Here is a 25,067-nt window from a genome sequence, read left to right on the forward strand (position 1 = left end):
TACATACTAGTAGTACGTACCTATTCCAAAATACTAACGTTCCATTAGATACTAATCATACGAGCATATTCCAAGATACCACTGTGCACCTGTGTAGTTACATGTAGTAATTGTTATTTGGAACCTAATACCTTCACGGAACTGGAATAGTTGGAACTGTTACGAGGAAATAACTTTTCCCATCTCTACTGCGGACAGTGGAAGTATCGCTTAGTTATAAGTAGGCTCCGTATTCCACCTACCTGTAAACTGGAATGAGGTTGTCGGATTCGAAGTATATGTAACGTCACAGCGCTGATACAGGTACGTTCGTATACAAAAGAGTTACGCAACCTCTTCCCTCTTCCTCTAAAAAGTCAAAACCGGGACGCAGTCATAGTGCTTAGTCTTATCGATCACTGCTCTTACTAGTCGTATTATTTAAATAGCTACATCTTTGTGGCTGATTCAAGGTTCATTGCACAGGTAAAATGGCTTAGTTACGATGCTTGAGCGTGTAATATTGCAGCGCATAGTTGAGGATATTTTTAACTAATATTTTCACTGTAAATATAGTCAACATTACATATAAATTGTGTAAAATAATATAAAAGTGACAGAAACACTACACTGAAAGACACTTCAATACCAAAAGGCACAGAAAGTGTGTTGAGAGTAATCCAAAAGAACCAGTACCATCAAAATCTGAAAATTATGAAGATAATAACTCGAAGTTATCATGGATTTGTGTAGCCTACCATGATGTTCAGTGCAAGCGAATTGTATAATCTACATTTTAGGTAATTTCTAGAAAAGTACATAGCAAATTAGTGGGTTTACAGTGATGAGCGACATGTGCAATATCCTAATTAAACAGGAAAAAATACTAGACTATAGGAATATCCTCTATTACATCATGCACCAATAACATCATGTGCTATTGAAATAATTGCTTGCAATATAAAATAATTTCAAGTGACATCCGCAAATGTTGAAGTTCCGTGACTTACGAATGCACGTTATTATTCACTGCAAAGATCACGACGAAAATGAACATCACGGCTCAAGCATGTGTTTACTAGTATAGCTAGCTTCAGAATGTCGGGAGTTGACTGTACTCCACGAACACGAAGCGACGACTTGTTTGTTTATATCCTTATCCGTTGCATTACCTGTATTCGGCGTACTATATGAATGTATGAATGTATGTATTTGTCTTTAAGCAATATACCTTTCGGTGAGACGGCACTTCACATTATTAGTATACAGTGCCGTCTCACCGTTTTACACGCCTCTCGTACAAGTCATTTAGGACATTATTTATTTTGAATTTATTATTGCAATTCTTCCATTAGTCTTTTCTTGTCATCATCAATTCTTCCTCTACTTTACTCCTAACCCATCATTAGGCTATACCAAAAATACTATAGCTCCTTTCCTGTATGACACATTTCCCCTCGCTCTACATCTCTAATTATTTGCACTTTTCACTACTCCCTTTTCCACATTGCTACTTTTTAGGTCTTCGTTTTCTTTCCTCAGAGTTTATTTCCCCTCCACACCATTTCCATAAGTCATACTGTTTTTTCACATTCTTTTTCCCTCTTCCTTTATCACTGCTCCCTGAACTATCTCCTACTTGCGTTACTCTACTCCTCGTCAGCCTCGATTTAGGTCTTAGTTCCTTCACCCGCTTCGGAATTGCTCCCATCTGATGTCCACTATTTCCATTCGCTTGCATTGGGGTCTTGTTCTGCTGAGCTTGCTGAACTTGCTGAATACCAGTTCGCGTCACTCCTGTTTCTTCTTCAGTTGACGTCACTGCCTGCTTTCCGGAAATTTTCGCTGAGTTTGACACGTTTGCAGTTGACTCGCGTACACTCACCATACTTGTGTCACTAACCTCGCCTTTAGATACGAAATTCCTGATTTTTTCTTTCAAATTTTTTCGGTTCCTTTCCTTTTCTTCTGAGTCTAAGATCGGTTCCTTTAACGTTACTAAGCACTCCTCTACACTAAAAACCAAATTGTTTATGGCGTACTATATTCCCAATGTTTCTTTAACTTGAGTCTTTAGGTAGCTGGAATACGAAGCCTAGTTATAAGGAAATAAAACAAGCGCACTGTTTTTTCCGATGGCCTCGTCTAGGTAGAGATTACTGGTAGACACAGAAAATAGTGTTTTTCTGAAATACCAATGTTAATTTCTGAATTACTGCATCACATTACAAATTCAGGAAGAATTGGTTTTCTGACTGCATTTCCATCACAGAAGCGCGTTGTTGTGTTAGCAGAGATTATTCTTCCGGTAAGCCGAATTGGTTTAACTTCCGTGTGTCTAATCCCCGGCCTGCGGACTCGACGCCTACGCAACCTCTTACATTCTATTGATTTCCCGCATCCGTCCAGTATATACTCACACCAAGCCTCGATACCTTTTTATACTCCCCATATTTTTTAGTTTATTTTTGGACACAAGGGAATTTAGAGTCTCGGGGGGGTTTGAAAGCGAGAGGAAGGGGAAGGATGTATGTGTGTGACACATTTAATAACGCCCCACCGCCATGTTCGTTCGTTACGCAGGTTGCTGTGTTTTTTTTTGTCGGTCCATCATAAGCCACCCCCTTCTCTCTAGCCCTCGGAGTGGTTGTATCATCCCTTTATCTGATCCAGCCCTTTCCATTTCTAGTTTTTTTTTTGTACCAATCGTTGCAATGTTTCTCTAGTTTCGGTGTTTAAGCCTATACAAAAAAATGGCATGACTGATCAATAACTGATGCTCTTTTTTCGTAATTAAAGTGAACTGCGGCTAAATTCTCTAGCAGATATAGGAATAAAAACAATTTTTTATTCTCCCCGATTCAATTTGGAATGTCAACATATTTACATATTTCAACAAATGGCTCGCTTTCATTTGCCATATTTTTATTATGCATTTTGCAGCGAATAGGTACATAAAGTCGTATGTTCAGAGAAATTGTACAAAATTTTAGAGAATATCTCAGTGTCTCTCTTAAAAATATTTTAAATGTATATCTCTGAAACATCATCAATACTATCATTACTATCACAACCACAATAATCATTACTATCACTACATAACCACGGGTTACATCAGCTGCTTGTCTATGGGAATGACGTGAATATGTTAGGAGAAAATCCACAAACGATTAGGGAAAACACGGGAATAGATAGGTTTGGAAGTAAATCCCGAAAAGACAAGTATGAGATTATGTCTCGTGACCAGAATATTGTACGAAATGGAAATACAAAAATTGGTAATTTATCCTTTGAAGAGGTGGAAAGATTCAAATACCTGGGAGCAAGAGTAACAAATATAAATGATACTAGGGAGGAAATGAAACACAGAATAAATATGGGAAATGCCTGTTATTATTCGTTTGAAAAACTTTTATCATCCAGTCTGCTGTCAAAAAATCTGAAAGTTAGAATTTATAAAACAGTTATATTATCGGTTGTTTTTTTATGGTTGTGAAACTTGGACTCTCACTCTGAGAGAGGAACATAGATTAAGGGTGTTTGAGAATAAGGTGCTTAGGAAAATATTTGGGGCTAAGAGGGATGAAGTTACAGGAGAATGGAGAAAGTTACACAACACAGAACTGCAAGCATTGTATTTTTCACCTGACATAATTAGGAACATTAAATCCAGACGTTTGAGATGGGCAGGACATGTAGCATGTATGGGCGAATCCAGAAATGCATATAGAGTATTAGTTGGGAGGCCGGAGGAAAATGACCTTTGGGGAGGCCGAGATGTAGATGGGAAGATAATATTAAAATGGATTTGAGGGAGGTGGGATATGATGATAGAGACTGGATTAATCTTGCTCAGGATATGGACCAATGTCCGGCTTATGTGAGGGCGGCAATGAACCTCCGGGTTCCTTAAAAGCCAGTAAGTAAGTGTGTAAGTGATGTTCAAACATGAGAGAGGAAACCAAGACATTGCAAACTTCGTCTTATTTCATATGAAAAACTAATCGCAAGATATGTGTTAACATCCTTAAGCCGTTTAAAGTAGTGTCCTGCAATGTCCGAACATGAGAAAGATAATCAAGATATTACAAACTTCGTCTCACATCGCATTTAATATGAAAGACTAATAGCAAGATCTGTGCTAAAACATGAAGGTGTGGGAGTGGAGGACAGCGAATATTTTGTAACAAGTTGGAACAAACCCGACAGGCCTTTTGCAGAGCAAAAATCGACAAATGTCGAATTTCCTCATATCCGACTAATTTGAATCGAACATAATGCATATAATACACGTCGCTAAAACTTTTACCATCCGTATAGTCACACAAATATTGTGTTCGAGCAAGTGTGATTAATTTGAATAGGACCTACATTGGACTCTCCTACAGTATGTTCGACTGAACAGAATTGGAAGTTCAGTCCAATAAGGGTAGTGAGTGTGGCAGATTACATGAATACAAATTCTTATTGGTTATCCATCAACGAATACAGTACTGTACTTACATTTCCTGCCCGCCCCGAAACTTGTTTATAAGCTTCTAGTATCACAGTGGGTTTCGACAGTTGCGTCTCACAAAAGGCAAAATTCTCAACTAGAAAAAGAAGAGTTCATTCATTTAAAATCAGTGATAAATATGGATGTCCTAATCAATAAAATATTCTGTTTTTCTTTAACAAAAGTATCACCACAAGACACAGAACCAATTCCCATTCAAATGGCAATTCAATTCTTCGTGCCCGTATAAGGGCGTGTCTAATTCTCCTACGTAAGCAGTGGAACTATAGAATGTCGAACTTGTTTTCTGTCGAACTTAAGAACTTCCAATGTATTATGTTAAATTATCTGTCTTTAAATCTAAATAAAATTTCACAAGAATTGTTCTAAAATCTTTACTCAGCTAAAAGCATGATGAAATGGGAGGGGAGGGTAGGAGAGGCCAGCGAACTTCAAGGGCACAGATCATACAAGGCGCAAGTCCGAGCGAGCTGTGACAGACTCGCTTCTTCAAAACAGACTTCGGTTCTTGTTACGTTCGATAAACTTGAACCGAACATTGAGCTTGAAATGCATGACACTAATTTGTATCTTAACCTGATACATGATGTCTTTTCTCCACCCCCAAAGTTATGGCAACAAACATACCTAGCACTCCATTCACTATGACGCGTTTCGAAAATGTGTTGTAACCCCGTAATTATAAATGTGATCCCATTAATTTATTTACATTTTTTCTTTCAAATAACGTCAGGGATCATCTCCATAAACCGGGGAGGAATTTTGTGAATCACCCTGTATTTGATGAGCAAAGAAAGATTAAACTGCAACACGAAACATGTGTCGTCGGACGACATATTTATGCAGCAAGTAACGTTCAATATTGATGGAAAATAAACATACTGGCAGGCGGAATCAGCCGATTGATGTGTGTGATAAAAGTGAAGTTGACATGTTCATGTGTTGCTAGAGAAAGCATTCTAAATGAGTAAAAATGGGAATCTTAAGTGTGTTATCTCAAAATATACATATCAATATACATTTAAAGATTCAAGAAATTAATTGATATCTGAATTTATGTTATTAGTTATGTCTCAAGTGAGCATACGGCATTTTATGAAGAACTTTTCAGCTGGCATAAAGACAGTAATGATGATAGTAAAGACAGTACGATGACTGAAAAACAATAATTATTTCCCAAGTGAAAAGACTGATTTCATTTCATCATTAATGATATTTTCATATTTTTTGTTTGAATTATAATTATTATACACTCTGTTTGTAGATTGTGTACGTTTTTGTGTAAAATAATTCAAGAATAGCACGAAAATATCTGTATCGTATTTGATTTCACTTGTTATAAAATTATTTTTAAGGGCTGTTTCTTCATATTTTAAATCTCAATAAAATCTTAAGTATAAGCACAATGCTTATATTACTTTAAAAACCAATTACTGTAATCTAGACTATCAGCCCAAATGTCCATAATTATACCTATAATTCCAAATAGTTTTTCTCTAACAGTTTTTTTTTTTTTTTTCAATTTCTCACAAATTTACTTTTTCTGACTTAAGCCATTAAAAAATTTCAGTTACACTGGACAACAGCCAGAAAGTTACGGAAGCAAAATAAGCGATATCTGACTAATTTTATACCGCCAACGACAAATATGACAGTAAAAATGGACGGAGTGGTCTGGTTTTCAATGTACAGCATATGTCTGGGGTTACTAATTTCAGAAAGAGAGTACTTAAAAAGGCTTTCCCCGAAAGTAAAGTAAAGTTATTTGGTTGAGTTATAGGCTTTCCGCAAATAAAATATTTTGTTCATTATTTAAAGTGCTCTGAACTAAATTATTCACAAGCCGCGTTAAAATTTAGTTCTGAACGTAAACAGTGAGCATATATGTGTAACTTCAATGCACATACATGAGTTTTATTTTCTTCTCTATTTGTAATACTGTAATTTATCAACATTAACGTACTGTAATAAGAATAATATTTTCTTATTCTCCAATTTTCAGGTAAAATTCTGGAAATCCTCTTCATTGGTGGCGAAAAGAGAAATGTAAGTTGGAACATTTGTGAGGGCAATAACTTGTAGAATTGTCATGAAGTAGGTTAGACCTACTGTTTTATCAACTTTGAGGCATTTGGCCTAAAATATAAATTGTCTAAAGGATCATATTATGTTTTAGAATTTTAGTTGTTAACATAGGGTATGCTTTATTGGGATAATAACATACCGGAATAATTTAGATTATTCTTTTGGTATGGATATATAAAATTAGGCTATGTGACGAAAACTGATAGTTAAGGCGATATAAAATTTTAACAGTTGATCATAAATTGTGAAATCCTTATATTTAATTTACCTTAATTTAAGTAGGTGAAATTTATTTCATGAGAGACCGAAATCCTTACATTTAGGTCATCATAATTTTAGCAGATAATTTTGAATTGTGGAATTTATGTTATGAGATCCAGAAATACTTTCATTTAATTTACCTTAGTTTTAGTAGGTCATTTTGAATTGCGAAATTTATTATATGAGAGCCCGCAATTCTTACATTGAATTAATCTTAATTTTAGTAGGTCAGTTTGAATTGTGAAATTTATATTTTGAGGTCTCTAAATCCTTAAATTTAGTTCATTGTAATTTTAGCAGACCATTTCAAATTATGAAATATATGTTATGAGATCCCGAAATTGCATTGATTCATCTTAATTTCATTAAGTTAGTTCAGCTCAAATTGTGAAATTCATGTTATGAGATTCTTACATGATGCAATTTAATTAATTTTATTTTCAACGCGACGTCTTAATTTGTAAAAATTCATATTTTGAGATACTGGAATGTTCACATTTACTTCATTCTAAATTTAAAAGTTCATCTAAAATTGTGAAATATATATTATGAGATCCCAAAATTCTTACATGTTAGTCAAGTGAATTTTATATTCTGAAATTTTAGCTATAATAGATACTGTGAATGTTAAATTGAATTAATTTTTCTCCTTGTAAAATTGGGAAAATAATTATTAATATATATGCAAGACTGTGCACTCGTATGTCAACAATTGGAAGAAATAATTCCAAGTTACATCCATTTTACTCCATCCCCGCTTTTGGCTTCCTACCGTGACACCTCTCGTATCTACTTGTAGTCGACCATTTACAGCCTTAATCTAAAATAATATTAATGCTTATCTGCTCTGTTACACGTTTCGAGTGGCCGGACCTTTTATCTTTAATCTGAAAGTCTTTTTTCTATTGGAGTTCTTGATTCAGAGTTTCATTGTCGTTTTAAACAAGCCCTGAATTTTCGGAAAAATATTTCAGTTAGGTTTCAAACGATGTAGTAACAGATGTTACTACATTACTGACTTCATATTATTAGGTCGTCGTGTTGTTTTTTTTTTAAGTTTGTTTAAATGTGTTCGAAAGTTTTTCATGATACTCATTGGTTGTGTGATGTAATTTGCGCATTATGAGTATGTGACAGTCGTCAATTCTTAATAAAGCAATATAAAATGAAGAAGAAGAAGAAGAAGAAGAAGAAGATGATGATGATGATAACCTGAGATTAGAGTCCTTGTAAAGCACTACTGAAAACCAGATTATAAAGCTTTTCTGCGGCTCGAGGAATATGTGAAGTCGAGGGTGAAGTCGTTAGCTTGTAGCACAACGATGCTTCAGCGTTTGAATAATGGAAAAGGAGACATTCAAGATTTACAACTTCCTGAAAGACTTAAAGTCTGAAATATTGAGAATATTTGCAGAGATATCGAAGGAAATCCACAAAAGTGTTTGTAGATTGTCAGAAGAATTTTCTGCTTCAAAAGAAACAATATGCCGCCACATTAAGAGCTTAGGAAATCATGCAAAAGTTGTAGATCGTATCTCATGAATTGATACGTCAAGAGGTTCAACGTAGAGTGAATATCAGTCGTAATGGATATCGTTAATCCCATGGACGTCAGCTTTATGAGGAGAATTGTCACATCTGATTAAATATGGGAATATTACGGCAACTCTGACATCTCAGAACAGTGGCTCGATCCGCGTCAGCTTGCCTGAGTTCTCGTTAAACAAATTCGGTTCGGTCCCAATATAATGTTATGTGTCTGGTGGAATTTTGAATGTGTGATTCTCTGGGCGTTTGTTCCAAATAGTCGTGCAGTCGATGCGGATCATTATTTTCAACAGATAAAACGAGTTGGTGAATTTTCGAGAGAGAGGTGCCCAGCATTAGTTAATCAAAATAGAATTCTCTTGGAACAAGATAATTCGAGATCCCAAATCGCTCGAACAAACTTGGAAAAAATCCAGGAACTGAGAGAAATAGAACTTTTACCAAACAGGTCACATATTCTGATTTGCGTCTTCAGATGACCACGTCTTTCAATCTATGGCCCACTTCCTGCTTGAAAGTTTTTTTCCACAACTTGGAAGCTATTGAAATGGGTGTTACCGAATTCTTCGCACCAAAAACTAACTTTAATCTACTTGATTTATTAAAGAGAAGAATAATTAAAATATGGCTATAAAAATTATCGATTATCCTGCTTAAAATGATTTTTAGAATTTAAAGTCTTGACAATACATCAAATTTATATCAATGCATTATTAAATTTCGTACACGAAAATTACACATAGCCTACTTCTGATCATATACTCACAAACACAACACAAAAGGCATGGATACAATACGCTTGTTTGAACCAAAGTGTTCAAGGAGCACTGCTTTCAACTATAGTATTAATATCTACCTTAGAATTTATAAGAAAATTAATAAAGAAATACCCACATCTGCTTATCTTCAACAGTTTGAAATTTAAAAATGTATGTAAGCAGTTAGTTATGAGTACTTATTAATTTTAAATGTTATTTTATTGTAAATGCATGCAAATTTATTATGTATCGAATTCTTCCCTGAGCACGAGAACACTCTCGTTCAGGGGAGTGCTAGAAGTTTGTAAATTTACCATTTCTTTGCATAGTATTTTTCTGGGAATAAACAATGAAACAATGAAAAACCATAAACTGATACCGGTAAGGAATAATAAATCTCGCTGAAAGGCAGCCGTAGGCTATAGAATCTAGTGCCTTTACTTTGAAGATTAGATTAATTTCTTGTCAAGAAATACTCCAACTAAAATTTTGCTCCTAAATCGATATTAGTTATGAGTCAGTATCTGTATACAATCAATCTTCTTAATGTATCCAGGGTTTGCTGACAACATAAAGTCCACTATAGTCCACTGTAGTCTATTCAGTTGTTGTTTTTCACGAGAAATGAGGGGTATTTTGATCGGTGTTCATTATAGATGCTTGTTGATAGTAGCTAGAATTGGGGTGTAGTCAATATATACTGCAGGGCTGTATCTTCTGCAACTGGTACTGATGATTTTAATTTACTTCTTTTGTGGTTTATGGATGGACCTGGACAGTATAGAAGAATGTGTTCCAGATCTTCATCATGATTATTATACCACAAACAAGTAGGATTATCATAAATCTGAAATCGGTGTAGGTACATGAGTGACAATGTGACCTGTTCTGGCTCTTGAGTATCTGTATACAAAAGTTAAACTACATTTTTGTTGATTTACAATTTTATGGCAAGAACATATCTCTCTAACATTAAATTTTACTCTTTCCCTTCTTCTGATTATTTAAGTGCCCAAAAATTTGATTTACTTTATACTTTTCGTTGTTCGGCTTTAGCTGCTGAATGACCTTAATAATGCTATGTTGATTAATTATTATAGTTTGAGTAATCAAAACTCTCTTGGACATATTATTGAATATGTTTTACATAACGTATCTAACAAAGACATTGCTTACCTCTATATAATAAACAGCGTTTCTTTGCCCATCGCTTATATTCCATCCCTCACGATGGATCAGCAATATTAAATCGATAATCGTACAGATAAACCATCTACCCTGGTATCATCTCGCCATTGCGGAAATTACTTGGTTGAAATGCTCCCCACGCTCGTTTCTCACTGCACCGAAATTGTCTAGGATCTTGTCTAGATGGGAGTGCAGAATATGTGTTTTGAATTACATATTGCAACTCATTACTAGGTAGAATTACTCTAGGTATTTCACAAGTCCTTTGTAACACTATGGAACATGATTACTGTTTCTGGGTAATTAGTGCCATTTCCTTACTGCTTGCATCTAAAAAAATGGTCTCATATGAATTGAGCACAATATATCTGAACAACCCTTATTTCTTATTCGAATAGAGCACATGGAATATGGTGCTGCATGTTGGGATCCTTACAGATTAGAACATTATAAAGACACTGGAAAAAATTCAAAAACGGGCTCTCAAGTATTGTCGTAATAATTCACAATTAAAATGGGACACACTCACGGACCGGAGAACGCGAATTCGATTATGCGCAATGTTCAAAACATACAGAGGTGAGCCTGCCTGGAGAGAAATAAAAAATAGGTTGCAGAAGTCAAATTACTCTTTAAGGAACGACCATTCATATAAATTGAGGGAAAGAAGACAGAGGACGGACACTGGAAAGTTTTCTTTTCTCAATCGTACTATCAGGGACCGGAATGCTTTACCTGCAGACTTACTAAAGGCTTTACCAATAACCAAAAATATATTTAAAAATAGGCTTAAGGACATTGCTAATAGACGGTAGTAACTATTTAAAGGGTGTAATTCATATCTTGTTAATTGAAGTGTTCTATCAGTGAGGAAGTGTGTTGTGTCAGTGAAGTGTGTAGTGTCAGTGAAGTCTATTGTGTAAGTGAAGTGTGTTGATGTCAGTGAAGTAGCTGTGCAAAGTATTTGAACAGTGAAATGGTTAGAAGTGTTAGTGAAATCAGGTAGAATCAGTGCAGTGAGTGAGTTGACAGCGAAATAAGTGTAGTGCCGACAGGTACTTGTGTAGGTATGAACCTGTCGCACTCGTGGATATTAGTTCGAACTTAGGGTTAAGATACAAATTAGATTTACTTGAAATGTTATTCTAAGTGACCATGCTTCATTTAATTATTATTATTATTATTATTATTATTATTATTATTATTATTCTTACTACTATTATTATTATTATTGTTTTTATTAGTTGTGTTTATTATTAATGGACATTATTGAGTGTAATTAGTTACCACTGCCACCGGGTATATACCCATTTGCAGTGTGAATAAATACATACATACATACATACATACATACATACATACATACACAAACAATCTGAAATCGTTCATTTGCGTTGAGCACTAACACATTTTCCTTCCTATTTTCCACAGACTTAGGACTAACAGCATTGATTTTGCTGGTATGGTTAAAAATGTTGGTCAGAATTAAAATCATGCAACTGTTTTAATTAAAAAGATTTGCAGTGGTAGACTGCTCGTTTTACATAATACAGAGGGCTCCAAAAAATGTACTCACACTTTGATAATCAATTTCTTGGGAATGAAATGACATGTAGTTACAATTCTTGCGAGCTAATGCAGTGTACCGTAACGTTTTCTCAACAGATAGCGAAGGTCACATGAGCCACGCGCGCTGGAAGCAGACAACAGTAAAAATGGCTGAAATGTTGAGGTTTGAGCAAAGCAAGACTGTATTGAAGTAGTACTGAAAGTATGAAAACATTTTTAAAGAGGTACAACGACAATGACCGAATGAGTTTGGAACTCAACCACCAACACGTCGGACAATTGCCCATATTCGGGATAAATTTGAAGCCGGCAGATTGGTCCTTACTTCTTTAAAGGTATCGTAATTGGTCAAGTGTATCTCGATATGCTTCAGACATCGATTTTTCCAGCCATTAAAGAGGTGTTTGGAGATTATAAATTTTATCTACAACAAGATGGTGCTCCACCTCACGACCATCGAGATGTCAGGGCGTACTTGGATGACACTCTACCTGAACGATGGATGGGTCGAAGAAGTGCTATTGAGTACCCATCACGGTCTCCAGATCTAAAACCTCTCGATTTCTACCTATGGAAACCTCGAAGAATGACGTTTATCGACAAAAGCCAGCTATACAAAACACGCTACGAGAATCTATCGAAACGTCGTGCGCACCCATCTGACCGGACACACTGACAGCCGTACTTTGCCAAGTAGTTTGGCGGCATCGACGCTGTTTAGCCATTGATGTTGGTCACTTCGAACACATACAATGACTCTCTCTCTCTTTCTCTCTCTCTTTCTCTCTCTCTCGCTCTCTCTAGCTCTCTCTCTCTCTCTCCCTCCGCGCAAGAATTATAACTTCATGTCATTTTGTTCCCAAGATATTATCAAGAGTGAGTACATTTTTTTTTTAACCTCTCTGTATAATCGAGAAATTACTCCTGTCATATTTTAATGATACATTTGTCAAAATATTTTAATTTTTGTGTTTCTTCGAGCGATTTTCTTTTGGCGATTGCAGCTTCTTATGTTAATATAAGCTTTTGTCTGTACTTCTCTGAGAATATCAAAAATGCATATATGTTTGGATGTGAGCTAGTAAAATTCTTACTGAATTTAGAATGAAATTCCTCGCAAGCATTTGTAGTATTTTGAGATTCCGTTGACTCACATGTCCATATTTGCGGAGGGAATAGTGCATAATCACTTATGTACGTGTCTACAACGTAATCACTGAGTCTACTGACTTCGGTAGGTAGACAAGACATGTAATCATCTACAAACGAAGGGTCGACTTCCGTTGGATCAAGGTAGGTAATCCAAAAATTGAATGCAGCCAAATACCACACACCATACTCGGATTGTTTGTTCTTATAAAATGTCGACAGTCCTAATTCTTTAATCTGTCGAAACTAAGCATGACAAAGATGAGATCGATACCAATTAATAGGTGTCAATGATCATACAATTGACACAGCGTTATGAATACTTCGTTCAAAATCAACGACTATAGCCTTTATATTAACTCTAGACCAGTGAAATGGGGGACTGTAGGTACCCAATGCATTTGTGCTCTTCTCGTAGAATCGTTTCTACCGTTGTTTGTGCTCAACTAGAATGACATCGATGTAAGTGCAGATAGTGATTTCTGAACATTGTGCTCAACACGTATCTACCCTAAAAAATATGGAAAGTTTGTATTACTCGTATTTATCTCAGACTTTGGTTTTGTGATCAAGAAAAAGAATATTTTGAAATTTACCTATTTAGATTTTAAAATAGGCAATTAAAGTAAAAAAACTGCGAATAAAAATTATAATGCAATTGCATTCAACTTACACAAAACAAACACAGTATATTATAAATGATCTTTTTTACTCAAACTTTACGTGTATACATTACATTACTTTCATGAAATATTACCCAAATTCAGTCTCCCATCATATTCTCATTATAGTGTCATTGGTATCGGTGTTCAAAGTCCATTACGTTATGATAGAAACACTCACGTTGCTCCGCCGAATAAATCCCCATATTATCCTTCACTTGGCCAAGGTGAGCATCCAGCATATTGACTGCAGCCCATTGTGCAGGACTTTCTTCGAGGTTGGGAAAACTACGTACTTGAAACTGTAGACTCGTGTGATATAATATACAAAGGACGAACAAAATTCAGTTGTACAGCTTATAAACCAGAACGTGTTGTTGAATATTACTGCCATATTCGTGATTAGCAACCCAAGTTTACTTGTTAACCTACGGAAGTATATAATGGTAAAGATGGTGATGGTAATAATAATGATAATAATAATAATAATAATAATAATAATAATAATAATAATAATAATAATAATAATAATAAACTAATAATAATAATAGATATAATATTTTTATAAAAGACTTTTCTGTGATAGTGATAACACAGGTTTCCTTAATGAAAAGATAACTTCCTCCAGCTTTCTCGATCTGCCAGTCTTCATCTGTCAAGTTTATTTTCTGCATAGGTACTCTTCATTTCCTCTGCCCATGTTGATTGTAGTCTACCTCTCTTCCTTCTTCCTTCTGGTTTCAAAATTAGCGCTTCTCTATTTAATCTATTTTCTTCTCTCATAACAGGCTTGTACCACAGTCTAGTATATACAGTCACGAAGCTCAATACGTAGTAAATATGCATCCATAGATAGTTGCTAACCACTAGGATCGCTACTAACGTCTCATTACAGACAATGCGAAATAGTACCGGCACAGTCTATTGTTCCTAGCACCCTCAACAACTCAAGCTTCGTGACTGTATAGAGCCTATACTAGATTGTGCTTGTACCGTCTTAGCTGCACCTCTTGTATCACTTTTAACAATGTAATTTGTAACGCCCTCTTTCTCTCTTATCGTAGCATCTTTTATTTTTCCCTTCTTAAAATGTTTGCCTTAGATAATACATTTCTGTAACCATAAACCTATTTTTATGTTTTTAAGCGTGGAAGCGTCAGCTCCATGCAATAAAATGCCTTTGACTATTATATTATATAATAATATTTTAGTTTAGTTTCATTAATAATATTTCTACTCCATAGGATAAGATTAAGTAAATAATAATAATAATAATAATAATAATAATAATAATAATAATAATAATAATAATAATATTTTTGTTAGCGTTTCCTACAATATAGTGCTATATCGCCGTATCCATCTAGCACAGATTTGCCAATTGCGCTACTCCGTCGCAAGGGTGGTAGGCCTGTCACAGGGAAATGATAGGATGATGAAGGGGGGATTGGGAGGGAGTCGGTTAGTGGCCCTTGAAATTGATACTATCCCAGCAATCACGTGGAGGGAATTGGGAAACCAAGAAAAAACCTATGTGAGGATAGGTGGCTCCTGGGATCGAACACCGAACATTCCGAATGAAATATGGGGATGATAACAATCGCACTCGTTCTAATAATAATAATAATAATAATAATAATAATAATAATAATAATAATAATAATAAACACTGGATCTACGTATGCTGACGTACTATTGTGAAGCATGAACTTTTCGCGCGAACGACAGAAATAAATTGCTTACATTATTGTTGTTATTATTATTATTATTATTATTATTATTATTATTATTATTATTATTATGGTAATAATAATAATAATAATAATAATAGCTATTTATTAATTTTAGGCAAGACAATGACTAAATTTGCTTTCAAGTGGTAGACATAAACGATGTGAACAATTTAATTAAGTGAGAGTGCAATAAATGCTTATAATTTTAACATTTTCTACCAGACAGGCTACGTTCATTGCTTAGATATGCAAAAAAAGTCTTAGCCTTCATCCTTACCACATTTGACCCGTGAACAGTGCTCTGGGGTTCGGAGGAGGATGTTGTAGGTTATTTTAACAGTCTCGGGAAGAATATTTGCTGTGCTTCTGGACGCTCGACTCAAGAGCGGAGTCTCTCTTGCCCAGGTAAATATTGGATCAGTACCCGAGATGCTCCGACTTCCCGGCGTGGGTGCTTCCTGCTATAATATTTGATAGTCCGAACTGGCACAGCAGCGCTTTACCAGAGTTTAAGGTAATATATTTTTTGTTAGGATTGTGGAATGGGAGTTGGAGGGGTGGCAAGCAAAGAGCAAGCAGAAACCCCTCCTCTGTCCCCCTCTCTCTTCTCAACTTTGCATATCTCTGCATGTCATGAATACACTATGAGGAGTTGGAGATACATTAGGTACACATCTCAACGACCTGCGCATAGTAATACAGGCTACAGAGTGCCTCCGAACACAGTGCACTACACTAATACCACAGCACAGTCTAGTATATACAGGCACGAAGCTCAATACGTAGTAAATATGCATCCATAGATAGCTGCTAACCACTAGGATCGCTACTATCGCCTCATCACAGACAATGCGAAATAGTACCGGCACAGTCTATTGTCTCTAGCAACCTCACAACTCAAGCTTCGTGACTGTATATACTAGATTGTGCTAATACTTTTACGCGAAAATTACTCATGCTCTGATATTTTTCAAACACTGGTACCGAAATTTCAATATTTTTTTTATTAATTTAAGACGGGATCGTTAGGAAGCCCTCTCAGCACTACGAGTATTAATTAACCTCTCATACGTACTGAACTCCGTGTTAGAGAGTGATAAAATAAGATGATACAATTCCATAAAATTCACCAGATATTGCAGACGAAACACGTGTACAAAGGGAACTCATCAACAGTACGCCACCGATAAAAGGTAGCAAGAATTACACATAGATATACGTATGTATAACTATTACGACTGATTATTATCTACATCTTATCTGTTTACCCCAAACTGTACCATTGTGTTACGAAATGAAAGAAGAAACGAGATGAGATGAAGGGTATTGGTAAATGGAAATATATCGGAAATTCACTCACCCTCCTACTTTGTCCACCACGAATTCCCACCCAGTCAGCAACCGTATCGAACTCGTGTAATGTATTTCAAATCATTGCGGAGGGAGAAGTTTGGATTTGTCTCTACTTTGATACCGGAATATAATGAAATTCATGACAAGAAGAGTTGAATATTCTTCTCCAATAATCCCAGAATACGTGTATAACAATTAAATAAGTAAATAGATAAATGGATGGATGGATGGATGGATGGATGGATGGATGGATGAACAGACAGACGGACGATCGATTAAATGAGTAAATATAAACATAAATAAATAAATAAATATTAAAACGTATTATTTTTCTTTCTTGTGCTAAATGTTACATTACCTCGTTAATATGTTTCAGTCTGCTATCGGCCATCTTCAGAACTGGTTGTTGCTAGTCTTGGCGCCTTTTGTTTGTGTTTCCTGTGAAGGTGTGTTTGTGTAGTGTAATGTGTTGTCAAAAAGTGTGTGTGTTCTGAAATTGAGTTGTGTGTTGAGACCCTCACAGAAAACACACACGAAAGGCGCCAAGACCAGCAACAAACAGTTCTGAAGATGGCCGGTAAATGTAAAGGCTGAAACATGTTGACGAGGTAATGTAACATTTAACACAACAAAGACAAATAATACGTTCTCCGAAGTGATATAGTGTTAAAAGTAGTGTAATCAAGATGTAGAAATATTTAATGTTCCGTAGAAAATAATTTTAGTTAAACCATGCGGTACGACAATGCAGGTTATGCTGTTGTGACGTCAGAGCAAGGTGTCTGCGAACATCTGAAGAGAAGAAGCACAGCAATCGAACAAAAACAAGCTAGTACTGTTCAGTGGCGGCTTGTATAGTAGTTAATTCGGGGGAATGGATAAATTGTGATTTCTTTCATACGTAATAATTTGTTTGAACATTGAATTGGGTATATACGGTTTCGAAGATATACGGAATTATACCAGTACTAGTGAAATACCATTAATATCTACAACATTTACATTTAAGCCTATATCATTGTGGGAAAATATGTATTCTTATGTATGGAATAAGGGGTCTACAGCATAATTTTTAATTTCTTGTAAGGCGTTCTAGCTTGTCAATATCAGTACGTTATATCAATGAATAGGACAAATAAAAGGGAGATGATCGGGAACGTTAATACACTCTGTTAAGTTTTTTTTTTTTTTCATTTTAGTAGGTTATTTTACGACGCTTTATCAACATCTTAGGTTATTTAGCGTCTGAATGAGATGAAGGTGATAATGCCAGTGAAAGGAGTCCGGGGTCCAGCACCGATAGTTATCCAGCATTTGCTCGTAATGGGTTGATGGAAAAACCCGGAAAAAACTCAACCAGGTAATTAACTTGCCCCGACCGGGAATCGAACCCAGGCCACCTGGTTTCGCAGCCAGAAGCGCTAACCGTTACTCCACAGGTGTGGACGTTAAGTTTTGTTCCATTACTGCTGCTACAATTTCATTTTTTACGTTTATTGAAATTTTACTTTCAATATGAAATATAATTTAAAGAATTAGGATCTCTATCGGTGTTTCAGAGTGCCTAATTTACAATGATATAAAAATTACCACGCGTGTATCAAGTGCACGAAATCAGGTGTACAGACTGTTATCATAGAATTAAATTGAAAATTTTCAGTCCTCCTCTGCACATTTGGAACTGTGAAGTTCTCAAAGGAGAGCACGATTTCTCTGAAGGATGACATCACATGGCAATGATCCTGCCGATCACTGTGCTATGATACCGAGAGAAAGATGAAAAGAAAGAGAGAGAGATGAACAAACACTAAAGTCGGTGAAAAATGTAGTTACTAATGTACAAAGAGAATGGAAATAGAAAGGAAGATATCAGAAAAGAATGTGGTGCGAATATTGACAAAGGCAGGGTGACATATTACAAAGAGCAATGGATATAGGAAGTAAAAGGACTGAAAGATAAACTATTCCCAACACAGAACTTCTTCTTCGTCTGTCCTTTATAGGTTAAAAGCCTGTTTGTGAAGAGCAGTCATCGGCAGAATTGTACTCACGATGACATCAGGCAATGCAACCAGTAATACACATGATGTCGCATGGTTGTGGGTACGGTTGAGGGCGCGCTCAGACATCATTAAAAACATTGATGGCCGGTTTCACCAAGCTTCTTTAAATCAGCACAAACGTTTTGTCAACAAACAGATCGTTTAATTTTAACGAGATCTTTAAATGTTGACCGTTTCACCAAGTCTCGTTTCTTTAAAATTAATATGCGTTTACTAACGTGGGGATTTTGTACTTCTATCTTGCATGTTGTATTTCTCATAAGACCATGGCTTCGAAATCACGAATTTCATTGGTTACATGATCATGGCTGACTTTGGCATGAGGAAACAATCATAGGCAAACTGGTAAGAGATAGTAGTTTTAAGAACATCTAAAAGTTCTTAGTTCTTGATATTCTTCTTAAATACAGTATGTTGTCATAACGTAATTAAAACCAAAAATACAAACGCTTCCAAATGTAAATAGGAGGAATGTAGAGCAGTACAATTTTGCGGACGATAAGGTCGACAGCTTCAGAATTGATGCCACAATTAATTATATACAAAGCATTCCCAGGTGCTGTTCTTAGGCTTAAATTTAGGACGGGAAATCACTTCTTCCATAAATTGCATACAACTTTTCCCCTGTATTTCATGCAGATTTATATACCCTATAACAATTTTGTCATGCTTATGTGGCAGGATTCAGGACAGCCGTCATTAAATTGGATTTTAAGGGATATCCATTGTCTCCTAAAAGAAAACATCTTTGCACTCTTTTCATTAAAAAGACATTCTCCTTTGAAATGTTGTGGTGATCATAACATTATCTTAAAGCGAGAAGAGTCTGTTGAAGAGGCGTTAAGTGGGTGATTCCTATCTGTCGTATTCTAACCTATTACGTTTTCAATAAACTAGCGCTGAGGTAGTTCTGCTGGTTTCGGAAGTGAAAATCGTTGAATTTATAAGAGATATTTTGTGGAGATGCAGTTGATCGTATATGCAAGACATAACATAAACCTAAACTAACCAAACCTAACCTGTCACGGAAGGTGTATAAGCAGAGTACGAAGGAAACTACTTCAGCGCTAGTTTAGCCACAATTTTTATATGCGGAGCTTTACATTGCCTATGAAATTGTTTGAATATTGACTGAAAAATAGGATCTTCTATTTCAGAATCTTTTGACCATATTATTCCCAGATGATGTACACAATCTATCGTTGTCAATGACGACAGGAAATTTAGCTATAAATCTATTATAAAAATAATGACTGTATTGTGGTGGTAATGTTGATAGTACGTCTGATTATTTATTCACATATCTAGACAATACAGCTTTTGAAACCACGTCCATATCACCAATTACTATTTCAAAACTTCACGTAACATTATCTTAAAGCGAGAAGAATCTATTGAAGAGGCGTTAAGTGGGTGATTTCCATCTGTCGTATTCTAACCTATATTCAGTTTCTTCTAGAATCATTTTTACTACTTATTTCCTTAATGTGTAGCTTTGTGGAATTCTTTATCACTTAAATATTCAAAATGATTATTCCGAGTGTTATTACAACATATACGTTCGCCATTATATTGAAGTTATAAACAAAGCATTTCAGCACGAATACGTCCGCCATGTTGTTGATTTCTTAACGCATCGTTACTATTTTAACGCGACGAATAGGTCCTAATAAATTAACGATGAGTTTAAAGATGCGTTAGCAATAATGAAGCTTGGTGAAACGCAAAAACTTACTAATGTTTAATTAAGTTATTTAATGAGACGTTATAATGATAACGAAGGTTGGTGAAACCGGCCATGAGAGTTTTACTACAACCCACAAGAAGGCGCATGACTCTATCTAAAGTCGTTTAAGAACCGTTACTTCCTAAAATTCGAAGGAACTTTATAGACACACTAGCATTAAGAAATGCCTGACTGCTGTTTTTGGTGAACCAGAAAATTACAGAATTACAAATGCTGGTTGAAACAACACTGTGAGCAACAACCTGATTCTGATGTTATTAGTAGTGAGCCCATGAAAAAATAGGCTATTAACTTGAAGCGGGTGTACACACTAGAGTCCTGCAAAACCGGTTGAAAACCGAACAAACTTACTTAGCGCTACTGAACGCCTGGCTTTATTGGCAGTATGCGAAGTACATCTGCTTGCGTAGTGCCTCAGTATTCGGTTTAACGAATATTCGAGTTGATTTGATCTCTTTGTGGGTGGACGGCTCTGGCGTATAAAATGAAGATCACAGTGAACCATCCAGATATTATAGCTGCGGATCATCAAGAGGAACAAACAGCATACAGCGTGAAACTACAGACGTTGTAAAGCGTAAATTGCAGAAAAATAACTTTCGGTATCCACAAATTACCAAGGTTGTAATTTTTGCTTACACTAGAAAACAGAGTTATAATATTACAATAATGACACACTTAAAAAACAGTAAACTCGATCAATAGTAAAACTAAAACAAAAATAACTTTATATCTTCTGAAACCTACTACAATCAATGCTTTTAGTATGTTTACTATGACTAGAGAATTAAACGTAATATAGGTTTTCCATTCATTTAAGTGAGCCTTATCGCCCCGTACAATCTGCAGGGTCATTTCACTTCTACCCTGTATATGAATAGCTACTGTTTTGGAGTAATGCATTTAGAGTTAATAATTATTTAATTTTATGTTTTATGATTAATTGTAATTCTATTTTGGATTTATTTACTTATTATATCTCACATTATACATTATGCTCATTTCATTTTCTACATACTAAATTGATGGAAAGATCACCAAACAACTCTAGCCTCTCTAGCAACACTTGTGAAACGAATATTGGCCATTCCATGAATAAGTGTTTCCACCGGGCGTAACTTTAGACTAGTAAAAGAGATTTATTAATACATAAACACAAGAAGTCAACTCTGATCATGTAGTCTATGATAATAGGCCCTAATAATAATTGTGAACATCAAATGGTTGATATTAATACGTGTGTAATAAAATAGTTCTTTGAATGACACTTGTTTTCTCTGAAGTAGATCTTTTCTATACAGAATGATTTGTTTCTAAACCTTGCTATTCTTTTGTTATTCGTAGTTTAGAAATGTGTAAATTATACTTATGTTGTACAGAACAACAACCATTGGGAGCCAAAGTAATCGTATTGTTAAAAATAACATTACTGTTTATCTTTTTAAATTGATTTCTTAATAAATAATATTGCAACTGATTAGAATAATTAAAAAGCATGCAACTATTGTTCTAGAGGTAGGCCTATACATTTTTTTTAGGTTAAAGTGCAAACGTCATAATGGACTTATGTACTTATTTCCTATTTTGTTTTATAATGAATTGTAATTATATTTTTGAATATGTTTACATTATGATATTTCACATTATACATTACGTCTATTTCCTTCGATGTCACTGTGTCCATTGTTCATTTATTTGTTACTAGTCAAATTACTGCAAGTTCGAAATACAAAAATAAATGTATTAAAGTGTCAAATTATTTGTATTCCTATTTGAAGCAAACATATTTTTGTAATTAAACAAAGTAAATAACCTTCAATATTATTACTCTGTTTGTATAGCCTACTGAGAAATTGTTAAAGAGTTATTGTATGATGAAATGTACCTGGTGTTAAAATTAAAAATAATGGAGGTAATTACTACAGTTGTCTGAACACGATTTATTGATAAAATAAATAAAATAATAAAACTGGTTAGAAACCATACGTGTTTCGGGGGCTATGCTCCCCCATCTTCAGTGGTTGCACCACGACTACGGTGTAGATGTTCTACCGCATGTCGTATCTTAAAGAGGACTGACTATGCTAAAGAGCAAGACAACTACTGAAGATGGGGGAGCATAGCCCCCGAAACATGTATGGTTTCTAACCAGTTTTATTATTTTATTTATTTTATCAATAAATAGTGTTCAGACAACTGTAGTATTTATCTCCATTATTTTTAATCTTCACTTATGAACACTGTTGTATTTTGACCTTTTAAGTATTTAATTAAGTACCTGATGTTATTTGGAGATCGTATTTTCTTCCTCCGTACCATTTCTTTCTGTGTGAGATTTGTGTTCTAAATAATTCGCGATCTTACATGAACTTATGTAATATCGATCATTAGGTTATACAAATCGAACAAGATTTAGTCAATATGTGACGAGAAAGAGTTACGACGTAATCAAATGATGAAGTTATGACGTATACTGTTTAACACTGGTATAGAAAACCGCCAACTATATAGCGTTTATTGGTAAGAAAAATATTCATGGCTTATGGACGTCTTGTTCTGTGATAAACTACAACATTTTTTAACATATCTATAAGCAACTTTCATTAGTAAAACTCTAAAAGTTTAAAATATAAACGATACTTATAAAGTTACTGCAAGTTCAGAATAATAAAGAAAATATATGTGTTATAATGTCGAATGAACTGTAAGAATACTTGCAAACACTTTTTTTTCAATAAGACAACGTAAATTTCCTTGTTACTCCGGTTGTGTACTCGAAAAACGTTAGTTTCATGTAAATGCGCCTGATGTTTTGTCTACTCTGCAATACATCAGGCGTAATCGCTCGACAACCGAGTTATTCGGCCCGATGTTCATCGTAGCCGGTTGAGCTCCGACCGGTCGAATCTAAACCGGTTGTGTGCGCAGTTTTGCAGGTCTCTAGTACACACCCGGTGCGGGGAACGGAGTATTTTAAGGGGTTAGGTACAGCTTACAGCAGTAAAATTTTTAGCAATATTCAACAATTTTTTTCCTCCATTAAAGTATATTGTACAATAATGAAAATTAGTATGTATAAAACACTGTTCTTCTGCTATACGAAAAAAATATATTTTTACGATTAAAGAAGAAATTATTTATACTGTATATATTTTTCTAACTGAAAATGGTGGGAGTTTAGTGTGCAGCGATGAAGCGTTTCCCTCATAACTCATAAACTTGTTCACTTTTTTATCTTCTCTCTTTTTATTTTATTGCTGAAATCCATATTTACAATATCATGCTCTATCAACTACATTCCTTAATAAATAATATATATTTTTTTTATTTTGTGTTAGAAGAAAATACTGATATTTGACCATTTTTAAAATGAATTTATTTTTTATCAGACAATCTATTAAAGACAGAGAAGTGGTCTTGCTTCATATTGTAGGCATGACATGCATAAATACACAAAAATTTAATCGCAGAATGTTGGATAGTTTTTGAGTTATGTGGGAAACGCTTCATCACTGCTCATTGAACCACAATTTAAGTCACACGGAGTTAGTGTGCACTCGAAGTTGATTGCTTGACGGTTGTCAGCCCACTTTGAGGTCTGTGGATATAGAGGGAAAAATTGGATCGGTGTCGGGTAGAGTTCCCGGGTAGCTCAGTTGGTACAGCGTTGGTACGTTAAACCAAAGGTCCCGGGTTTGATACCCGGCCCCGGAACAATTTTTCCCTCGAAATTATTCAAATCAACTTTACAGGGAGTTATACCTGAAATCTTGATTTGCATAATACACGTCACTGTTCGTTAACAGAAAACCACAATTTAAGTCATACAGAGTTAGTGTGCTCTCGAAGTTGATTGCTTGACGGTTGTCAGCCCACTTTGAGGTCTGTGGATATAGAGGGAAAAATTGGATCGGTGTCGGGTAGAGTTCCCGGGTAGCTCAGTTGGTAGAGCGTTGGTACGTTAAACCAAAGGTCCCGGGTTCGATACCCGGCCCCGGAACAATTCCCTCGAAATTGTTCAAATAAACTTTACAGGGAATTATTCCTGAAATCTTGATTTGAAAAAAAATGTTGAATATTTCCAAAATTTTACTGCTGTAAACTGTACCTAACCCCGTAAGTAAAAAATCAACGTAAATATAAAAAAAATGAGTAAAATACATGAAAAACTGCTACTGATGAAGTGTCAGATTTCCAAAAAAAAAAAAAAATAATAACTGCAACGGTTTTCGAAATATCTCCTCTCATTTTTAACGAGAGGGAATTAATTAAGAAACTGCATTCTGAAATGGAGTGCAAAGACTTGGACGGAAATTTTATAAAACTCATAACAGCGTCTATGAAACAACGTTAAAGCTGAGCAATGGATAATTACAATTAATGACATCGAATAAGGAGCAATTGACAAAGCCTAATGAATGGAAGCACTCCCATACCGTGACGGACGACAAGATGG

General features: G+C 35.2%; 1 non-coding gene across 1 annotated transcript; it reads left to right on the forward strand.

The window, feature by feature from the left end:
* Positions 1-24,538: 24,538 nt before the first annotated feature.
* On the forward strand, positions 24,539-24,611 carry TRNAN-GUU (transfer RNA asparagine (anticodon GUU)). The gene has a single exon. It is a non-coding gene; the product is annotated as a tRNA-Asn (tRNA).
* Positions 24,612-25,067: the final 456 nt, after the last annotated feature.

The sequence above is a fragment of the Periplaneta americana genome, chromosome 1 (assembly GCF_040183065.1).
Source record: "Periplaneta americana isolate PAMFEO1 chromosome 1, P.americana_PAMFEO1_priV1, whole genome shotgun sequence".
Lineage (NCBI taxonomy): Eukaryota > Metazoa > Arthropoda > Insecta > Blattodea > Blattidae > Periplaneta > Periplaneta americana.